General features: G+C 42.1%; 1 protein-coding gene and 1 long non-coding RNA gene across 2 annotated transcripts in view; both read right to left on the bottom strand.

Annotated features, from left to right (window-relative positions):
• Positions 1-10,127, bottom strand: part of LOC149194711 (uncharacterized) — a 38,614-nt gene extending 28,487 nt beyond the window's left edge. Inside the window, exon 1 of the long non-coding RNA XR_016254557.1 lies at positions 10,007-10,127. This is a non-coding gene — a long non-coding RNA (uncharacterized LOC149194711). The remainder of the gene's footprint in view (positions 1-10,006) is intronic.
• LOC149194709 (hexokinase-1-like) overlaps positions 1-21,555 on the bottom strand; it is a 258,104-nt gene that overhangs the window by 29,727 nt on the left and 206,822 nt on the right. The window lies entirely within an intron of this gene.

The following is a 21,555-nucleotide window of genomic DNA, read 5'->3' as shown; positions in this document are numbered from 1 at the left end:
ACATCTTGTGTCCTCTTGTCGTGGCTTGTCTTCTACTAATTATGTTTATGTTCTATCTACACTTTACTATCACTCTAATCTGATTGCTAATCTGAATATTGTCATTGAGCCAGTATGAAAAATTGAAGTAAATTGCTCTATGCATAGAACATACCAAAAATTAACATGGTATCAGAGCTGAGGTGAAGACAAAGCCCAAGCAAGAGTGAAAGAGAAATCATCGAAGACAGTTGGACAAGGTCAAAGGTTCAATAGGTTCCTCATCCCACTTCCCGGATGAAGATAAGCTCTGTGAAAAGTCTGACTATCATGGATGGAAGATGTCTCTAGATCTGACATTGGAAAAGCAAGAAGTATTGGATTATGTGAAGGGTAAAATCCCTGAGGCTCCATCAAATGCAGCAGCTGCTACAAAGAACAAGTACACCAAGGGTGAAGTCGAAGCGAAGAAGATTATCAAAGATTCCATTGACAAGCATTTGGTGGCCTACCTAAAGGTCGCTTCAATGGAAAGTCCAGATCTAAGGGTCGAAGGAAGGGCAGATGCCTTACTTGCAATAAGTTTGGCCATTATGCGAGGGAGTGTCCAAATAGAAGGGATGTTGAAGTTTCTAAGTTTACTTAGTTAGAAACCCTCCATGCACTCTATTTGATTTATTCCTACCTACTTGTTATTTTTTCCTTAACAAGATATTTACAATGTAAATACTGAAAATAAACACCAGTGCATGCTCAACATATTACATATCAGCAACTAAAAAAAACAAGAACAAACACACCATATGACTCCATTGTTTTTGGACTAATGTCCCCGAAAAACCCAATGTGGGAAAATCAGTGCAGCTATCTGAGTGTTTTCTTATTAAGTAATATCATAGTACAATCTGGGTGCTGAAACTGTCCTACCCAACAGAGAATTTCCTTGGTAGTAATACCTCTCAGTTTCTGACAAATCTACTGGTTGAAAACTCGGATAATCCTTCTGGCAGCTACTCAGCACCAATCTGCCTCTGAAACCCAAGCATCTGCCCAATCTGGTCTGCGTCAGCCTCTCCTAGCCTAGCGTTGGCCCTGCATCAGCCCCAAGAGGCCCTGCATCAGCTCTCTAAGCCTCTACGTCAGCTACACTGGCCCCTCTGGTGCTCTGCACAGCGTTTAGCTGCCTCTGCGTGGCCCTGCATGAGCACTGGCTGCTCCTACATCTCTCTCTCTGGCTGCTCTACCGCTCTCCGACACTATCTCTGCCTCTCTTTCTCTTTGTACTCAATGCCCCTCAACTGCTCTCCGACCACTGATTTTATCTCTCTTAGCAAACCCCGCTCTAGAGAATAGAATGACTGATCACTCTGGTGTACTCTTCAAGTGACCCTCAAGCCTCCTCTTATACTTTTCCTGTTGACATCTCAACGACTGAGATTAAGTCCCTAATCAAAGGCTAAGATTAGATCTGGCTTGATCCATGTCTTTTGGACTACTCTAACACAAATTCATATTAATACACGTTAATATTTTATTTTTCCCTAAGTTTAGACTTAGGGACTCCATTAAAAATATTAATTATTTTAATATCTCCTGATCTGTTTAGAATTTTCCCAAACCCTTTCTGGGTATTGGAGATCTCGTGTGCCCCAACCTCTCCACCAAATTTCGTGGCTAAATCGCATCCGATGCTACCCCAAATCAACACTCCCTCTTAGCGAGGACTATGCTCTAGCAATACTCTTCACTGAGTACTACTCTGATCATCCGGCATCGGTACCTGTGCTGATGCTAGGCCTTCCTGCCCAACATCTTGTGCATTGTTGCCCATGGTTCTGCCACTGCCACTACTACTGTTGCATCTGTACGATAGCTCCCTCTGCATCTGTGTTGTTGCTGGTCCTTTCTCCCAGCACTGCATCCGCACTGCACCTCTCATCATGTTGCATCGTGCCGCCCACTGCTACACTGCAACTCAGTTACTGAGAAGTAAGTAACTGATCTCCCAACTAACCTCCCTGTTGGGCTAGAGACACCCACTGATGTTGAAGCTCCCTCTGCCGCTGACAAGTTCTCCCTCTCTAACCTCTTCGTTGTTCTAACAACTCTCCTACATCTCGCACCGTTGCACACCTCTCTATGCCATCCTGCACTGGTGCAACACTCCTGTGTCATCTTGTACTGGTGCAACACTCCTGTGCCTCTTGCACTGCTGCAGCCTACTAGCTTTGTGCTGTCTCAGCACTCCTGCGCTATAGCTCTCTGTGCTGCTCCATCCGCATCCATCTCTACCCACCCAACCAATCCTGCTACTCCTCGTCGGGGTTCCTGTAGCAAGGTCTAATCCAAGAGGCTAGGTACCTCAAGGATCCTGCCCCTCATCGCTTGTAGTCCTTTTGACTACAGCTCGATGTCTCCCCACTTCCGCTCAAGTGGTGTGTGTGCACTCACAACACAGTCATCGTCTGTCAAAACTTCCTTCTTTGCCCGTGCTGGCGCTGCCTCAGTCTCGGAAGACTCTCCCTTACTCTTCTTCCTTGGACACTGGGTCGCATAATGACCCAACTCCCCACAATGGAAGCACTTGATCTTAGAGAGATCTTTCTTCTTCCGCTTCTCCTACTTTTCCTCACATGCTAGGGCCACATCTTCCTCCTCCTACTAGACCTTGATCCCTTTGCTGCTGCTATCTGTCTTCAACTACCATCTGATCTCTTCCTAGCAAAGAGCTGCCCACATCTCGTCCCAAGGTGGGAGAGTCCCTCTGCCCAGGATACTGTAGACAAATACTTCCCAATCTTCTGAGACAGCATTCAGGGTTGTCCTCACCATAAGCTCCCGATCCGGTGTTGCTCCTATAGCAATCAACAGGTCTCGAATCTCATTTAGTCCTCCGAGGAAGGTATCAATTGATTGACCCTTCTTCATCTGATACGACCTCATCTGATTCTCGAGCAGCATTCTTCTCTACACAAAAGTATGCTGGTATAGCTTCTTGAGAGCCTCCCACATCTCAAATGTCATTTCCTTCTCAACTGTATGTGGTACCACATGATCTTTGACCCTGTCAAGGATAATGCACTTGGACCTTGCCATCGCCTCCTCGTACCTGTCATTGTCACTGGGGTCTATTGGGACAGCTATTACCTTCAAGGCGAAGTTCTTGACATGATTCCTCTCAAGCACTAATAAGATTCTAGCCTTCCAGATTGCGAAGTTCGATGCTCCGTCCAGTCTATCCTGGTGTCTTACCCCATGTAATGCCATGATGCTCCTTTACTTCCCTCCTAGAAGTTCTTTGTTCGACTCCTCTGAGTCTCTACTTCCCTTTGAGTCCTGATTTCCCTCCTGGAAATCCTTATGTCGCTTGTCGAGATGCCCCCTACTCTGATCGTCTTGTGCAACTACACTGTTGATCCGGGTTCCTAGGCTAGAAACCCTCAGTAACAACCCCTTTGGCCCTGCTCTGTCAGGTACTGTTCTGACTACAGTACCTCACTAGCTCCACTCTGCAATATTCCTGTAGCCTTCTAGACCACAGCAACTGGCTCTCTGTGAACTGCGTCAGCCCCTCTCTACCTCACGTTGGCCCTGCGTCACCCTGGATGGGTCTGCGTCAGCCCTGGGACGCCCTGCGTCAACCCTCTAGCCCTCTGCGTCAGCGACACTGGCCTCTCTGACGCTCTGCGCAACTCCCAGCTTCCTCTGCGTGGCCCTGGCTAGCTCTGCGTCACACTCCTTGGCTTCTGCGCTGCTAGAAACAACTTCTGTCACCTCGGGACAGCTGTTTTCTGCTACTATTGCTCCGCTCGGCTGATGTCCTTTAGTCACCCTGTGATCTGCAATCACACTTTGATACCATGTTAAAGTTTCTAAGTTTACTTAGTTAGAAACCCTCCATGCACTCTATCTTATTTATTCCTACCTACTTGTTATTTTTTCCTTAACAAGTTATTTACAATGTAAATACTAAAAATAAACACCAATGCATGCTCAACATATTACAGATCAGCAACTAAAAGAAACAAGAACAAACACACCATATGACTCCATTGTTTTTGGACTAATGTCCTTGGAAAACCCAATTTGGGAAAACTGGTGCAACTATCTGAGGGTTTTCTTATTAAGCAATATCAGAGTACAATCTGGGTGCCGAAACCGGCCTACCCAACAGAGAATTTCCTTGGTAGTAATACCTCTCAGTTTCTGACAAATCTACTGGCTGAAACCCCAGATAATCTTTCTGGCAACTACTCAGCAACAATCTGCCTCTAAAACCCCAGCTTCTGCCCAATCTGGACTGCGTCAGCCTCTCCTAGCCCAGCACTGGCCTTGCGTCAACCCCAAGAGGCCCTGTGTCAGCTCTCTGAGCCTCTGTATCAGCTACGCTAGCCCCTCTGGTGCTCTGCACAGCACATAGCTGCCTCTGCATGGCCTTGCGTGAGCACTGGCTACTCCTGCATCTCTCTCTCTGGCTGCTCTGCTGCTCTCTATCACTATCTCTGCCTCTCTGTCTCTCTGTACTCAATGCCCCTCAGCTGCTCTCCTAATCACTGATTCTATCTCTCTTAGCAAACCCCGCTCTAGAGAATAGAATGACTGATCACTCTGGTGTACTCTCCAAGTGACCCTCAAGCCTCCTCTTATTCTTTTCATGTTGACATCTCAACGGCCGAGACTAAATCCCTAATCAATGGCTAAGATTAGATCTGGCTTGATCCATGTCTTTTGGACCACTCTAACACAGATTCATATTAATACACATTAATATTTTATTTTTCCCTAAGTTTAGACTTAGGGACTCCATTAAAAATATTAATTATTTTAATATCTCTTGATCTGTTTAGAATCTGCCCAAACCCTTTCTGCGTATTAGAGATCTCATGTGCCCCAACCTCTCCACCGAATTTCATGGCTAGAGCACATCCGATGCTACCCCAAATCAACAAGGGGCACGTCACATGATGATGATCACAATCATTCATGGGGCAACTTCAATGATCGAAGGAATGACAGGTACAATGGCAAAGGAAAAAGGAATGCAGGACATCAAGGAAATGGTCAACCCTCCAAGAAAGCAAGGAACTCCAAGTATAAAGAATCAAATGTTGTTTCTAATAAGCAAGAGGAGTATTATCTTATATCAGCCCTCTTCACTACCTCTCCTCTGGACTCTTTGGGATATTGGCTTATTGATAGTGGTGCCTCAAGGCACTTCTCCAGATACAAGGAAACTCTCTCTAATCTGATAAAGAAGGAAACAAACTTGGAGATTATTCTTGGAGACAATGCCACCTACCCCGTAAAGGGTGTAGGGAATGTTACTCTTCAATTGGATCAGGGTAACTCGTTCATTTACAAGAAGTTCTTTATGCCCCTGATCTCAAGAAAACCCTGGTGTCCATGGAAGACAAAGGTTACAAGGTGGCATTCATCGATGGAAAAGTACGTGCTTGGAAAAGGAATTTTAAAGATGCCTTTACTCTTGGGTTAAGGGTTAACAATTTGTATCAAGTTGCAGGAAGTCCAATGGGTACCATGTCAGGTGACACATTTCTTCAATGGCACCAGAGGTCTACCCATCTTCATTGTAAGGCCCTACCTGATGTGAGACAGATGGTAATAGGGATGCTTAAATTCATGGAAGAGCATGAAGGTACATGTCTGAGATGTACCGAAGGAAAACTTACAAGGGCACCATTCCCCTCATGTAAAAGCAAGACGACAGATGTGGAACAACCCGAGGGGTTTGAGATTCATGATCAGGAATCTCATGTACACAGGTTGAAGAAAGCTCCCTAAAGTTTGAAGCAAGCATCCCGGGCTTGGCATGAGAGGATTGATAGCTATTTGATGAAGCTGAGATTCACTAGGAGTGACGCCGATCCAAACCATTGCTTTAAGGTTGTGGATGATAGACCTCTCATACTGGTACCTTATGAGGACGACCTCTTTCTGACAGGTACAGACCCTCTCATTTGCAAAAGTAAGAGGGAGTTGGATTCCGAATTTGGAATGGTGGACTGCAAGCCTGTGACTACCCTGATGGAGCTTAACTTTAAGAAGTTATGCGGTAGTGTTGCCGGACCTGAATTGGGAAATGCCTCTGAGTTTCGTCAACTCATAGTAGCATTGATGTTCTTGGTGAACTCTCGTCCGGATATATGTTTTGCAGTTAGCATGTTGAGCCAACATATGGCTAAGCCTCATCACTCACATTGGATTGGTGCCAAGAATCTTCTGAGATATCTTCGGGGCACAATCACTCATGGACTGAGATACACTGTCGGAGCTATGAGGCTACATTGTTATTCTGATGTTGATTGGGCAAGCAGTGTGGAGGATTGCAAAAGCACTTCTGAGTGTTGTTTCTCTTTGGATTCTATTTCGATATACGGGATGAGCAGGAAGCAAAAGTCGGTTAGTTTGAGCACCATTGAGGTCGGATTCATAGCTGCGAGTATGGTCTCGCGTGAAGTTGTCTGGTTGGGGAAATTCTTCAGTGAGTTGTTTGGACACATGTTGGATACCACCGTGATCCTCTATAACAACCAGAGTGGGATCTAATTATCAGAGAATCCTGTATTTCAGGATCACTCCCAGCACACATACATCAGGTACCACTTTATCTGGGATATGGTACAACAAGGAGCAAGAAGGCTCCAACACATTGGGATTGATGTGCAGGTCGCCGATATTCAGATGAAGCCCCTAGGAAAGGTCAATTTCTTGACTTTCCGAGAACGACTAGGAGTCGTGGAGAGACCCTCTCTTGAGGATCCTGTTCGATATGGATATTGAGCTCTGGGAGCTCCAGGAGGCATGGGATACTTCTTGGAGCGATGAGCAACCATAGGGTGAGTGGTTCAGCCTTCCCCTAGTGGTTTGCTATGTAGGCAGGATGAGTGGTTCATCCTTCTCCTGCTGAGACACAATCATAGGGTGAGTGGTTCAACCTTCCCCTGGGATATCCCATGGCGACATGTAGACAAGATGAGTGGTTCATCCTTCTCTTGCTAAGACATCCTACCCATGTAGTCTGGGACTCATGGGAAGTATCACTCATTTGGCCAATGAGCATGGAAATGAGGATAGGGACCATAGTACTACCGATGGACGCATCATGTACTACCGTACTCTGTATGCTAGAATGATATTGATCTGGGATCAACTGGAACAGACTTCGGGTCAGTAAGAGTGGTATAATATACTCTCTTTATTTGGAACTAATTTCAGATCAGTAAGAGTGCTATGATACACTCTCTTTATTTGGAACTGATTTCAAATCAGTAAGAGTGGTATGATATACTCTCTTTATTTGGAACTGATTTCGGATCAGTAAGAGTGGTATGAGACACTCTTTTTATATGGGACTGACTTCGGGTCAGTAGAGAATGGTATGATACATTATCGATCACTTCTTCTTCTTCATAGTTCGGCAGAGAAGAGAAGAGCAGAGCAGTGCAGGGCATTCCGTTGATGGCAGAGATAGTACAGTCTGGCAGATGGATTAGCAGATGGAGTTCTCCCTAGTTGAGAGGGAGTGTTAAAATTGGCAACTAGGGCCAAACTCCATGTGGGTCTTCTTATTTATGGCAGCTGATATTTTTCTTGGATTCCTCTCATCGAGAGGTGTAGGATTGATCTAAAGATCCTCTGATTCCGACATGTATTCATGGAGACATGAATTATTTGTGTTATGTGACAATTCATCAAGGTCGGTCAGCAACCAAATTACCCCAACCTATCCTCAATGTTTTATCATAAATAGAAGAGGACCTCAAGTAATTTTGTACACACACCTCTTGTGATCTCTTTCTTCATTTGTTTGGGTTTTGGTGAAAGACAGATCTAGAGGGACTGCCCTATATGCTGCCATGAAGGAGACTTATACGCTGCCCTGATGAGATCTAGAGTCTAGACGCAATCATGGAGGAGTCTTATACACTGCCATGGAGGAGACTTATATGCTGCTCTAATGAGATCTAGACGCAGTCAGTGAATGCTCTAATACGCACTTAAGGAGAGCCCTAATCCACTGATGTATGAGGCCCTAAATCCGTAGTCATAACGTGCCCTAGCCACAGTCTTATGAAGAGATCATTTTGCAGGTAAGAGGAGATCTATATGCTGTCAAAAGGGAGTTATATTCACAGCTCAAGGAGGAAGTCTAGCTGCTGTAATAAGATGCCTTAGCCGCAGTCCAAACAAGGTGTTCAAGCTGTTGTCAAGGAAGAACTAATGCTGCACTAGCCGCAGTCCTAAAGGGTGATCTAAGCCACAGTTGGAGAGGCCTTAGCCAGCAGCATTTGAAAGCCTAAAGCCGCAGTTAAAGAAGCCCTTATGAGAGCTTGAAAGGGACCCTTAGGCACAGCAAGAAAAGTGAATCTAGCCGCAGAAAAAGTAGTTATATTACAGCGTGGAGGATCTGTGTTAATGTCTCACTGTTGTAGGTGACAGCAAGGTTGTTTGGGCATGCTGGTGTTGTTCTTGAGTTTGATCTGAATTGGTTGAAGAATCCGCAATAAGGAGCTAGAAGTCATTGTTTTAGGGCTGTTTGGATCCTTAAGCTACAACCAAGAAGTGCCCTAACCAGTCATCATGACAATATCAAAGACTGTGTCCTAGAAGTGTGGTGACAGTGCAGTGATGAGGCTGTTCATGAGAACAATTTATAAGGTTGGCAAACCTCTGTCATTACAGTGAAGAAATCTGTCCTTGTCTAAGATCAATATATTCAGATTGGGTCAAGCTTGTTGGACTCAATACAGCTGCATTGATATTATTGATTGTTGATTGAAGATCATAGGCTTAACTTGCTGCTGGGCTAGGCCGTAGGCCATAGCCAGCAGCACAGTTTGATCTAAGGATTTCACAAGTGGTTGAACCTCACCTTAAAGACCTGCATTGTTGACTGTATGAAGGAAGAGGACTGAATGTTGATGTCCTATCTCATGAAGCAGTGACAGCTAGTGCAGCAAGAAGACATCAAAATTCTGGGAGATGTTTTGGGTCAAGATTTGACTATGGTTGGCTTAGTTTGATGAGCATCCTATTGATGCCACCTAGATAAAAGATTCAGTCTTGTTTGACCTCTCTGGTCAGAGCTTTACTAATGTTGTCATAAAATCTCAGATTTATGTATTTGCACTATCTCTCTCTCTGCTGAACTACTGAAGAATATAAGAAGAATTGATCAAAGGTTTCCCCACATTGGGGTTTGCCCTGCCTGGTGCCACATCTTGTGTCATCTTGTCTTGGCTTGTCTTCTATTGTTTATGTTTATGTTCTATCTGCACTTTACTATCATGTTGATGTGATTGCTAATCTGAATATTGTCATTGAGCTAATATGAAAAATTGAAGTAAATTTCTCTAAGCATAGAACATACCAAAATTTAACACTAAAGCACTTTAATCCTTTGGCATTGGGTTGAATGATTTAAGTTACTTGGGCATCTTGTGTTACATCACTTGTCTCTTGAGATCTAATTGGTTTTGAAGTAACTTTTCCTAATTGTGTTTAAAGAATATCATTGAGCAATTTGTAATCTTGGCTAATTAAAAATCTAATTGGTAATCATTTTGACATTTGCATCTAAGATCTAAGTGTTCTTGGCCTGCGAGTTGGTGGATCTAATTGCATATCTCCTAATAATTGTCTTGGAGAGGAGAAATATTGGCTAAGAGCATTTACAATCTTATTGTCTCCTTTGGATAATCATCATTGGCATTTTGTGTTATCTCATTAGCTAATTGTTACAAACTTACAAGTGGATAAGTGGTCTTTCATTTATCTATTGTGGATCTTTGGTTATTGAGCATTTAGATATATTTTGTATCTTGTTAGCACTTCTGATATAGAGTACATTTCATCTTGTGTTAAGATCATCATTAATTTGTTATTAAGTACTCCTCGTCATAAGACAAATTATAACTAAGTACTTAACATAAACAATCTTAACTTAAGAAGCACTCAATAATCTTGCATAAAGCATCCTAAGATTAGTATTGCATTAACAACTTACCTCCAAGCATAAGCTTGGTTGATAGAGATAATAAAACCACCTTTCTCATCTAGCTTGAGGCGCCTAGCACCTCTTTAGTGGTTAACACAGTGACCTTGCAGTCGTCAAAGCCACAGTCTCTGCAATGTCAGATGCACAGGGTGGTTAGTACCTGAGGGGAGGTATCATTAATCAAGCCTTTGCTTGCTTCCCCTTGGCCTCTTTCTCACAACCTACTCTAGAGACTAGCTTCAAAATAGTTAAGAGGAAGGATACACCTAGAATAGGCATTTAATTAAAAGCAACCAAGATTCTTGCATCACACCTAAGTCATAGGATTTGCATAGCATATAGGATAGTTAAGCATTCAAGCAACGGTTGTTCATCCGGTCATTTGGTCCCTAATTTAATTAAAACAAGTTGTTGACTCCACAAAGCATTGGTCTCACATATAAATCTAATTGAATCTTTAAAGCTTGTTAAAATTAACTAAGTGGCTAGGCCATTCAACCGTATCTCCCAAACTTGTTGGTTGCCAACTTTTCCTTTATCTTCACAATCCATAGGGACTACACCCCCCATAGCCTGTTGTTGGGAGACAACTAGAACGGAGAGGTCAGGGATCAGAGCGGCAGCCCCCGACTTGAATCGTTGTCGCAGTGCTTGTACAATCTGAGCGACAACAGTGCCCTTCCTAAAACTTATAGCCAATAAGGGAGAGCCCACGGGACTAGGATTAAGGATTAACCCCCCATTTAAGGTGAAGCAACAAAATTAGGGCCAAAACTCATCCCATTTGCGAGTCAAACCATAATCCATGTCAAGTGTCCAAAATGAATAACAAGCAGAAGCACCAGATTGCATAATGAATAACATAACTTCTGAATCAAATACCCACCTTTTAACATGTGATCAAGACAAATGAGAGAGGAGACATGATGGTTGGCTCAAGCAGCGAAGATAAAGTAGCACATCAAAGCTATCAGGTGGTTGCCAGGGGTTGTTGTTATGGGCTGAAGGAGGATACATCAGTAAGGAAAACTCTCCAAAGGGTTACCCCACTATTGGTGGGCTACATCTGGCTCCAATTGGGACATGAACTCACCGTAGAGTGGATGATCCATGTACTCGATCGAGGAGGTCAAGATAACCTTAGCAATCCTCTGGGATCGTAGACTTGTCACTTGCACATCACATACTATGTTCCGGAGCATATGCACTAAGCGCCCTAGATTGCCTTGTTTTCTATATAATTAAACCATACAGTAAATAAAATCTATTCTAAGATGCAATGTTAAGCTAAATGCAATCTAATCTACCATGAGAAATCAATATGATATTAAATTCTAATGCAGAAATCAATATGCAATGCATCCTAAACTACTATGCATAGCATGTAAACAATGTGCTAAGTATAGTCATACAACCAATGCAACCAGCATATTATTAGATTGACATAGCATTCTTCACTCATCTGAATCAAAACATCACATCTTCTCTTGCAATATAAGTATGATGAATGATAAGGGTGGGAGGCAAGAAAATAAGAGAACCATTCATTATGGAAAGGGGTCGGAAAAGAAGGGAAAGGATGCATCTTGTACCATCGAATCCAATCTTCTAAGTGAAGGATGGAGGATTCAATGACCAACTTCACGAACTCTCTTTTAGAAGCCCCGATGATGCTCTTAGGCACATGATGGGAGGGATGGGGGTGGACAAATAGGATCATCTTTAGTGTCATATATAGGATCATTTTCAAAATGATGACCAATATCTCATTTGCCTTCTTCTACATGCAAAAATTCAGAAATATCAACATCATGCAGATCCCAAGGAGCCATTTCCTCGAGCTTCGCATAACAAATCAACGAGGAGTCTCCAGGGTAAATTCAAAATGCCTTGAGAGATGCTTGTTTCACCTTACAAGCATTGACTTTGAGGCTCAATAAGGAACAAGGGCTCTGTCCCTCCAATGGAGTCGCCACATATTGATTTATATTGTCGTTTGAGACACACGCTTCGTGTCCCCGACAATGGCACCAAAATATTGTTGCACAAACTAGCAGGCCTTGTGAAAGGGGTGCCTTGCAAGGCTAAAGCTAGATAGCACAACAACAAATGGGACAAAGGCCCACTGTCACCACAACCTAAGTTGTCTTCTCTTCTAAGATTTTCACTGATGGGAGGAGTCCCAGTGTTACTGACTTGTGATATTGTCCTTGTGATAGGTGTGAAGTGAGATAGAGATAAAGGCAGCTCATTTGGTGGAAAGATTCATCAAAAGCGCAAACCTTAAGAGAGGCTAATAAGACTTTCCACGAAAAACCCTTAGAGAATTACTACACAAGACCTAGGGTTGAGACTTAACACGAGATATAGATGCATCCAAGGTCAAGGTAGGTGAGAGGAGAGGCAATGATAAATTTACTTCACCAAGTACCAAAATTTTGCCTCAAAAAGTCCCCAAGTTGAAAGGATTAGCCTACTAGGGTTCCCTCTTGGTGTGAAAACTAGGGCCTTCGAATTTATGGGCAAAATCTAGGTGGATGCCCACAAAATTTTGTAAGAAGGTAGTCCTACACCTCAATTTAGGCTCCTAGATTGTCCAAAAAGTGTATCTCTTGGAATTCTCACCAATCCCTAGTTGGGCCTCCTTATCCTTAAAAGGACAAAAAAGAAAAAGAAATTTATGGATTAAAACTAAGTTTGACCAAGGGACTTGATTAGTGCCTAGTCCATTGGGAGTATGGAGTCATGGGTGCTTATAATCGGCTTAAATTGACCTTCAAGCAGGGTAAAAGAGGAAGCCCTAACTAACCCTTTCAACAATTCCCTCTTTAGTTCGAGTTAATGGAGTTTCATGGATTAAAGGCAACCATTATCCACTAGGAACATTCTTTCCACGTCATCAATGAGTAACACATGCAAAATTTCCCACAATTACAATTTTGAACAATATTCAACAAATTAGGGCACTACTTTTCATCATGAGAACAAATTCCATGCATTAGACATTTTAGAGAAGAAAATTTCACCATAAAAAAGCACTTACAAGACAATGTGAAGTTTATCCATCCACCAACAAGACATTAGAAGCTCCAAAAAGATGACAAGATAGATCCAAACATCAAAGTGCATTCCAAAAACATCCAAAATTCTCCACAAACTGCAGGTCTGAAATCTTTCTATAGGTCCAAAAATCCCAAGTGATGGTTTGGGATGAGATATATTAGTGTTATCAATTTGAATTCCTAATGACAAAGCCCCCAAAACATAACAAAATAATGTTAAAGACCCTTGGATACAACCCAACAAGATAGTTTAACAATTAATCATTATTTTATATCTCTCTAGCCCATGTAGGTATGATGTCATCCATGTGAAGTGCTTTCCAAGGCTGGCATTAAGGCCTCTCGTGCTAGAACTTTGGTAGAAGGCCTCTAAAATCATGATGAAGAGAGTCATCTCCTCATTATGTTGCAAAATAATCTCTGGGGCCCCTATTTCGAGCTTGGGGCTCCAAAATGGGTCTTATGGGTCTCCAAGTCGCTCAAAATCATGTCCATGCTCCATCAATGAGGGCTCAATGAATGATACATGCCCTCCCATGTCTCTCTAGAAAAGGCACAACCTCCTCTAGGCCTTGGATTAGTTGTCACGTGTCAGGTTCAATGTGTAGCCAGCAGGGGCATCATGGTCCAAGTGCATCATCTCTCGAATAATTGGGAAACGAACAAGCTAGTGGTGGTGTTGAAGAAGCGTATGGTGTGGCAATCAATGCTCTGCATGAACGGAGGTCCATGTCTCTCAAGCTCACCCTACAAATTCCATCATGATCCTCTAGAGGGATTGTATCCCATATAAGGAGGTCAAGTCCAAGATGAAAAGCCACTTGCAATCCCACATAATGTCCAGTGTTGCACCTTTCACCCATTAGGTAAGTTAAACATTATGCATCTAAGTGAAACAAACTTGCTATTCATGGGAAAATTAATACTTCAAATGGGGTTTCTCTTCCAAGTCTAGGGGTTTGGTCATGTAATAGTGTTACCTCCCTAGGTAGGAGTGGCTAATGAAGAACCCTATTAGGTGGTTTCAACCCCTAAGGGAATGACATGTCCAAGGTACCTCCTTCAAATGGGAGGTGTCATGTGAAATAATGATGGAATGGAGTGGGGACAAAAGGAAGGCTCCAAGCCACATTCCATGGTACAAGGGTAGTTATGATGAGGGAAGCCCACACCTTGGGTGTATAAATGTAAGAAGGGAGGATACATGGATGCATGAGTCACCCCATCCTTTGTTTTTCCACCCCTCTTATGCCCTTTTCTTTTTATTGGTCTTTCCTTTATAATACTTCTCGAAGCTCTCAGGATAAGAGCATGCTTTGTATGATGTGGCAGTGCACCAGATTGAGTGTGTCCCTAGGGTTTCACCACGAGTCAAAGAGATTGACCAAGATGATGGTGAATCAGGAAACCAGGACTACTTGATATACCATGGGTCAGAGGCACCAACCAAAATCATGGTGACTAGTTGATGCTAACAATGTACCATGTGTCAGGAGTACCGACCAAGATTATGGTGAGGATACACCATAGGTCAGAGGTATTGACCGGAATTATGGTAACTTGATGATGTTGTTGATTTATCATGTATCACAGTTGACTAGATTATGGTAATTGGATGATGTTGATGTTGATGATGAATTGTTATAACCTTTTCTTACAGAAATTTGCCAACATGAGAACATCTAGATAGTCATTATGAATACCTCCCTAGCTAACAGGGAGTGTTGAATTTTGTAGCTATGGTCAATATTCATAATTAATATTTTTAGCCCTTGATGTATTTGTAATGATAAATGTAAAGCATTTTCTTCATGTTGTTATCAAAAGAAAATTTTAAGGCATGTCCTTCTCAAAAGAGAAAATTTGAATTTTGAATTTAGAAATTTTTTGCTCCAAGAAAGCCAAGTCAGCCCCAGTCAAAGATGCACCCATTCGGCCTAGCAAAAGACTATATAAAGTAATCGACCTCATCCAAGGTGCAATTCGGATCATCCATCAATCAAGTATCTATTTGTTCATCAAGCGATGGAAACAAGGAAGAAGGAAGGACGAATAAGATCAAGCTCTCTCTCTCTTAGTTCTCCACATGTGGATCTGCTCCTCTTTCATGACCTCTCACATGTGAAAAGTGTTAGAGAAATCAATAGCTTAAGATATTAAGGTAGATTTCTCTTAGCATGCTAATTACGAGTGAATTTTGATGGCTTCTTTTATTATTATGAATTTCTTCTTTCATCAAGCAATTACCAAACATGAAACTTGAAGATCACCAAAAGACAAAGAACACAAGATATAGGCTTCAAGCTAGGGCAAAACCCCACAATTGGGGAAAACCCAAACAATCCTCTTCTATAGAATCAGATCAAGTGAGATATCCAAACCAAGAAAAAGACAAATACCTCCATAAGATCCCCAAGTCAACCCTCCATTCTTTGTCAAAAAGAATACCTAATCTGTCACAAGATGCATTGTCCCACAAAGATGTTTCTTCCTTCTTGTAGCTCGCATTTTACAATCTCCACGATCCTCTAGTAGCTCGCACATCACAGTTGTTACAATCCTTTCTAGGCTCACATAACATTTCAAAAATAGTTACAATATATTGCATTATTTCCATAGAAAAACAACCTCAAGAGCTCGCATCCTTTTTCAGATTACATGTCACAAAAGACTTTCATGATCTGCTCCAAAGAAACTCGCATATCCTATCACAGAGATGCCAATATCTTACTTCAAAACAACAACGAACTGCTTGCCTTTTGATTGAGGATTCACGCCAATATATAGTTGTTTGTCAAAGTGAAGGGTCACATCTGTTGAGCAAGCTGACTTAACCATCTATGTTGAAATGTAACTAGTGTCGGTCTTCATAATTTGTACTTGAGTCATGACTTGATGTAATATGATGTACTTGTCAAAAGAAAAGAAAGGAAAATTTATTTGTAAAAAAAAAAAATATTATTTTATTGAAATGGGTTTCTTCCCCATCATGTTGTGGTCCTAGGTCAAAGCACCCATGGAGTGCTCTAGGGGTCGTGTTTTCAAGTCAAAAGTCAAGGTCATGATGGTCTAGCCCTTGGAGGGCATGTTACCACTCAAACTAGCAGGGGTCCTAGGAGGGGAACCTATAGAGCAACTACTAGATCAAGGGGCAACAATGGAGCAATAGCCCACTGTCATCTCAGCTAAAGTTCCCTTCTCTTTACAGACTTTCACCAATGGGAGGATACCTAGTATGAGAGGAATCATGAGGATGGATAGATCACTAATGGGATAATGAACGACTCCTAAAGCTTATTCACAAGAGACACTTAATCAAATGGCTTACTTGCTTTGGAAGCAAGGTGGTAGGCTCTCTAGGAAGGGCTAAGGGGATACTTAAGCCTAGGTTTGAAGAATCTCCCTTGATAAGACGTATTCCAGACCTAAGGATCCCTAAGGAGAAATGGTTTCTAAGCAATCCTTGTAGAATTTGAATTACAAAGTTGTGGGACCACAAAGAACCCAAGTGGGGATCCAAACTAGGCCAAAGGTGAGGAGATAACCAACAATGGAGGGGCCTGACCAAGTTAGGGAGGAGAATAGGATCAAAGGAGCAATCTTCTTTCGAAATTCAAATGCAATGATCCAAATGAGGGCACTAACCCAAAGCAACCTAGGGAGAGGAATGATCCTTGAGCTAGGGCTTGCGATATCTCAGTATTCCACTATCGAATTGGGCTCAAAATTGGAGGAATCCTTAAAGATACCCCAACACAGTTATGCATCAATTTTCTAGGGTTTTGGATGGATAGAAAAGATTTTGTTTGATGCCAGAGGAGACCTTCTAGGGTTAGGCCTAGAATTGGAAGAGATGAAGAAAAGAAGGGCAATTTTGACCACCAAAGGGATGCGAGGATAAGTGCCTTACTTCTTGGGCTTAATGGAGTCAAGATACAACTAGATCAAAGATTTTCTTATGCTAAGGTGCCCTAATTGACCTTCATTGGCCTTTCCAAGTGTAGCAACTAGGTTATTAGGGTTTTATACTTCAAATTTGCAAAGGAGACGAAATTTGAGGTCTTTCAACCTATGAGGTGCCTTTAGGAACATTCACCCACTCACTTAAACAGAAACACATGCATTAAATCACTTATTCAAGGTTTCCAGAAGAATTTCACATTACTTAAACCCACACAACAATAATGATAACAATACCATGCATTAGACAAGTAAGATAACAATAATAGCTTTATAGTTTCACTTACATGAGAGGGAGAGTATATCCATTCATCAACTTCGCATTAGAAAGAAGATCCAACGACAATAGTGAAAATCCAAACATCATAGTGCATCAAGAAACTCCAAAAATTACATCCCAGAAACAAGTGTCAAAATCTCTCAAAGATACTAATCTGATCCAAGTGATGATGAAAGGAATGAATGACCCTCTCATCTATTTATATAATCCAATAGGGGATTCAAATGGCCTAATTTGCCTAATTTAGCCCCAAATAATAAAATAATGTACAATAGTGATATAACTTGGTGACAAGCCCACCAAGATAGCTCCAAAATAGAAAGACAAGACTCTTAAGAGCGAAAAATAGTAAACATGATGAGTCGTTGGGCCATTGAGAAGGCCTAGTGGAGTCCAAAGTGTGTCAAGTTGAGATAATAGGCTCCAAACACAGTGTTCAAGGGGTTGGCCCCTTGTGGCGTCCCCAAGTGGGTGTGGGTGCACAATGACATCCTCTTGGGTCTCAAAGTGGATTGATAATGCTTGAAAACTATCTGTAACGGCTAGAATGATGACATAATCCCTCCCCTCGTCTCCCATGGCAAGACACATCCTCAACTGGGCCTTGGAATATTTGCCAATTGTATGGTACAAGTGTGAAGTCGGTTAGGCACGGTGATCCAGGTGCATTATCCTCATCCAAAAAGGTGCAACACGAGCAATCAATGAATGGTGTTGGGGGATCTATGAAATGCTCTCTGTTATGTTGGAGGCCCATGGCTCTCAACACTTTCCTCTGCGCAGGAATATAAATTCGATAAGCTTTCGAGGTCTCGCTATAACCCACAAATATGCCCTTGTCTGTAGTGGGCTCTAGCTTGGTCCTATTCTCCTTGGGGACATAGGAATATGTAAGGCACCCAAAGATACAAAAGTGCCCAACATCATGCTTCTTCCCAGAAAAAGCCTCCTCCAAAGTCACATTCCCCAAGGCACGATGTGGACTCCTATTCTGCAAGTACACAACAATGTTGCAGGCCTCTGTCCACAAAAATAAAGGTAACCCTTGATCATGAAGCATGGCTTTGGCAGCCCCTGCAATGGATCTGTTCTTCCTCTCTGCAACCCCATTCTGCTGCGGATAGGAAGGAACTGTGAACTCCCTCCCAATGCCTGCCTCAGCACAAAAATCAACAAACTCACCTACGGTATACTCCCCTCCATTGTTCGACCTAAGGACCTTGATCTTCCTACCTATCTAGGTCTCCACAAAAGCTTTGAACTCTTGAAACCGCTTGAAGACCTCACTCTTGGTCTTCAAGAAATAAATCCAGGTCTTCCTAGAGTGGTCATCAATGAATAAAACATAGTACTCATAGCCACTCAAGGATACATGAGACATCCGACCACTCACATCGGTATGAATCAAGTCAAGGATCCTGGTTGCTCTGTTGTCACTGCTGGGAAAAGGGGATCTGGCAAACTTCCCCATAGCACATCCTCTGCATACATCAAGGTGATCAGAACTGAAATCTGGCACACCAGTGGTGATCTCCCGCAATGTACTCAAGGCCCCATGATACATGTGCCCCATCCTGCGGTGCCAAATCTCACACAACTCTGAACTGCTAGATCTATTGTCAGTCCTATCTCGGGTGCTGCTACTCAATGCCATCAGGGGCTGGAATGAGAACTTATACACCTTGCCATGGCACACACCAATCTCTCTAGGTAAAGACGCTAGAGTTCCCCTAGGATATATAAGCACCTGTCCTCTCTTGAACAACACATCATACCCTCTATCCTCAAGTGTTGAGACCGATATTAGGTTCTTCTTCATTCCAGGCACATATAGAACATCTGACATTTTCAAGGGAGGTTTGGGTCCCCTATCAAATGTCAATGTCCCCACACCGACTACTCTAACAATGTTGTCATCACCAAGTACTACCTCCATATCAGTATCACCCTCTGAAAGCTCTGAGAAGTACTCTCTGACTCCTGTCATGTGGCGGGAAGCGCCACTGTCAACATACCAAATGCTAGAAGATGCTCTACTAGTAGCGGGGAATGCACACTCCCTCTGAACCTGTATGGCAGGTGATCCTGCACTAGTGGCCTCACAAGCTATGAACCCAAACTCCCGATCAAATCTCTCTGAGAAGCTCTCTATCTCTACAGAAGCTGCCATGGGTTTGTCTTTCCCTTTCTTCTTCTTCTTCTCCGAACACACAACAGCATAGTGTCCCAACTTTTGACAATTCCAACATTTAACTTTGGAATAGTCCTTCTCCTTGTTCTGCTGCTTTCCTTTACCTTTGCGTTTGCCTCCACTGTTGGAAGCTTGCTTCTTTGCTCTACCCTTCTTGCCTCTTGCTAACAATGCCACATTGTCATCCTCCTCCACCTGTTTGGCTGCCCCAAGATGGTTCTTTCTGATCTCATTCTGAATGCAATCATCCCACAACCTCTCCCAATCGGGAAGGTTTTCCCGTGCAACAATGCCATCCACAAAATTCTCCCAAGTCTTGAGAAGACCATTCAAAGCAATCCTCACCAACTCAGTGGATGCAATGATTTCACCTACGACTGCCAACTCATCTCTCATTGAAGTCTTTGTGAGGTATGTTGTAGCATTGTCAGTCTTAGCCATTTTAATGGCCTTTAGTTTCTCCTTTAGGACCATTTTTTTGTTTTCATTTGAGCTCTGGTAAACATTCGTCAAAGTTGTCCACATCTCATGTGCGCAAGTCTTTCCTCTCGCATGTGGAATGACATGGTCTTTGATTCCTTCCAGAATCAATCTTTTTGCCTTAGCATTCTTTTTGTTAAACTCTGCCAACTGTACAGGGTCAGCAGGTACTACTACTGGGTTCTGTGTAGTATTTACCATAATGCCCCAAACTTCTGTTTCCTCAAAAATGCTCTGGATTCTCTCCTTCCATGCATTGTAGTTGTTCTGCCCATCCAACCTGTCTTCAACTCTCAAACCCAAAGACATGTTTCACTGTCCTACCAAATTGAAATTTTCAAATATGTGGTAAAGGTTTCTGTTTTCTATGTAAAAATCAGCTCACTGTAATTTTCACTTTGTTGTCCCAAACTACACTTTTCAGCCAACCAAGTTCTGATACCATGAAGAAATTTCAACCCCCATTCCAGTTATCAGTTTTCCTTATCACTCCATGCATTTAGTTTTAAATCCAAGCATGATAAAAATTCTAAAATCTGGAAATGATAATATTTTTCTCAAAACACAAATTTAGAGATTTCACAATTGCTGAAATTGCAAAAATAAAACACAGCAAAATTATGACAGCCACACACAGAAAATAACACAGCGATTTTTTGTCAATGTGACCCTGGAAAAACCCCCTACAACTCTTGGGGAAAACTAGTTTGAGAGCTCTTCTTTATTTCTGAAAATGATTTTACAGAGAAACTGAAATATACAGTAAAAATTCCAGCAACCACGAATTACAACTTATCTCGATTTCCATGCCTGAACTCCACCTCGAAAATCGTGCCAATCAACAAACAGCGAAAACAGAAATTTTTACAGCAATAAAACAGCATTAAATGTTGTACGGCCAACCTCAAAAAATGTGCCCAGAACTTGCTGTCCCTTTTCCTCTATTTCTGTGCCTTTCTCCTACTGTACGGTTTTTCCTTGGGATGCATGCCAATAAATGTCGTTGCCCAGATTTGCTGAAATGTCTTCTTGCTATTCTCCTTCACTTCTTCACTGCTCAGAAATTTTCTCCTTGCTCTCTCCTCTTTCTCTCAAATGCTCATGAAAGAATGAATTGATCTTTTCCTCTTCTCTTCTCCTTTTATTCTCTAAATGACCTTTTGGGTTACCCTAAGATCTAATGGCTAAGATTCATTTAGATCTAGGGATGAGAATAAATGTGCATTTAATTCTCACTTTCTATTTTTTAACTCACCCACTTAAATAAAGACCCACTTAACCTTTTATGTCCATAGTCACTTTTTCACTTTCTAATTCTTCAATCATTTGAATAAAGTCACCTTTAAATTAGAATGTAACTTTACCACTTATAAAGTCACTTTTAAATTAGAGTGTAACTTTACCACTTATAAAGTCACTTTTAAATTAAATTGACTTTACCACTTATAAAGTCACTTTAGGAGAAAAGTAAAAAATAAATTTGGACACTTTTCCCTAAGCCAAAGATCAAAGCCTTAGGGAACCAATTGTCCTCTGGTACCCAAATTTTAACACAAAGGCTATTGGAATTATCCTTAACGGTAAA

This window comes from Pinus tabuliformis, chromosome 2_2 (genome assembly GCF_031772625.1).
Source record: "Pinus tabuliformis cultivar Carrire ecotype Pingquan chromosome 2_2, CPIR1, whole genome shotgun sequence".
In the NCBI taxonomy this organism is placed as follows: Eukaryota; Viridiplantae; Streptophyta; class Pinopsida; order Pinales; family Pinaceae; genus Pinus; species Pinus tabuliformis.
Note: the sequence above shows the minus strand (reverse complement) of the source record. Positions and strands in the feature narration are given on the sequence as shown.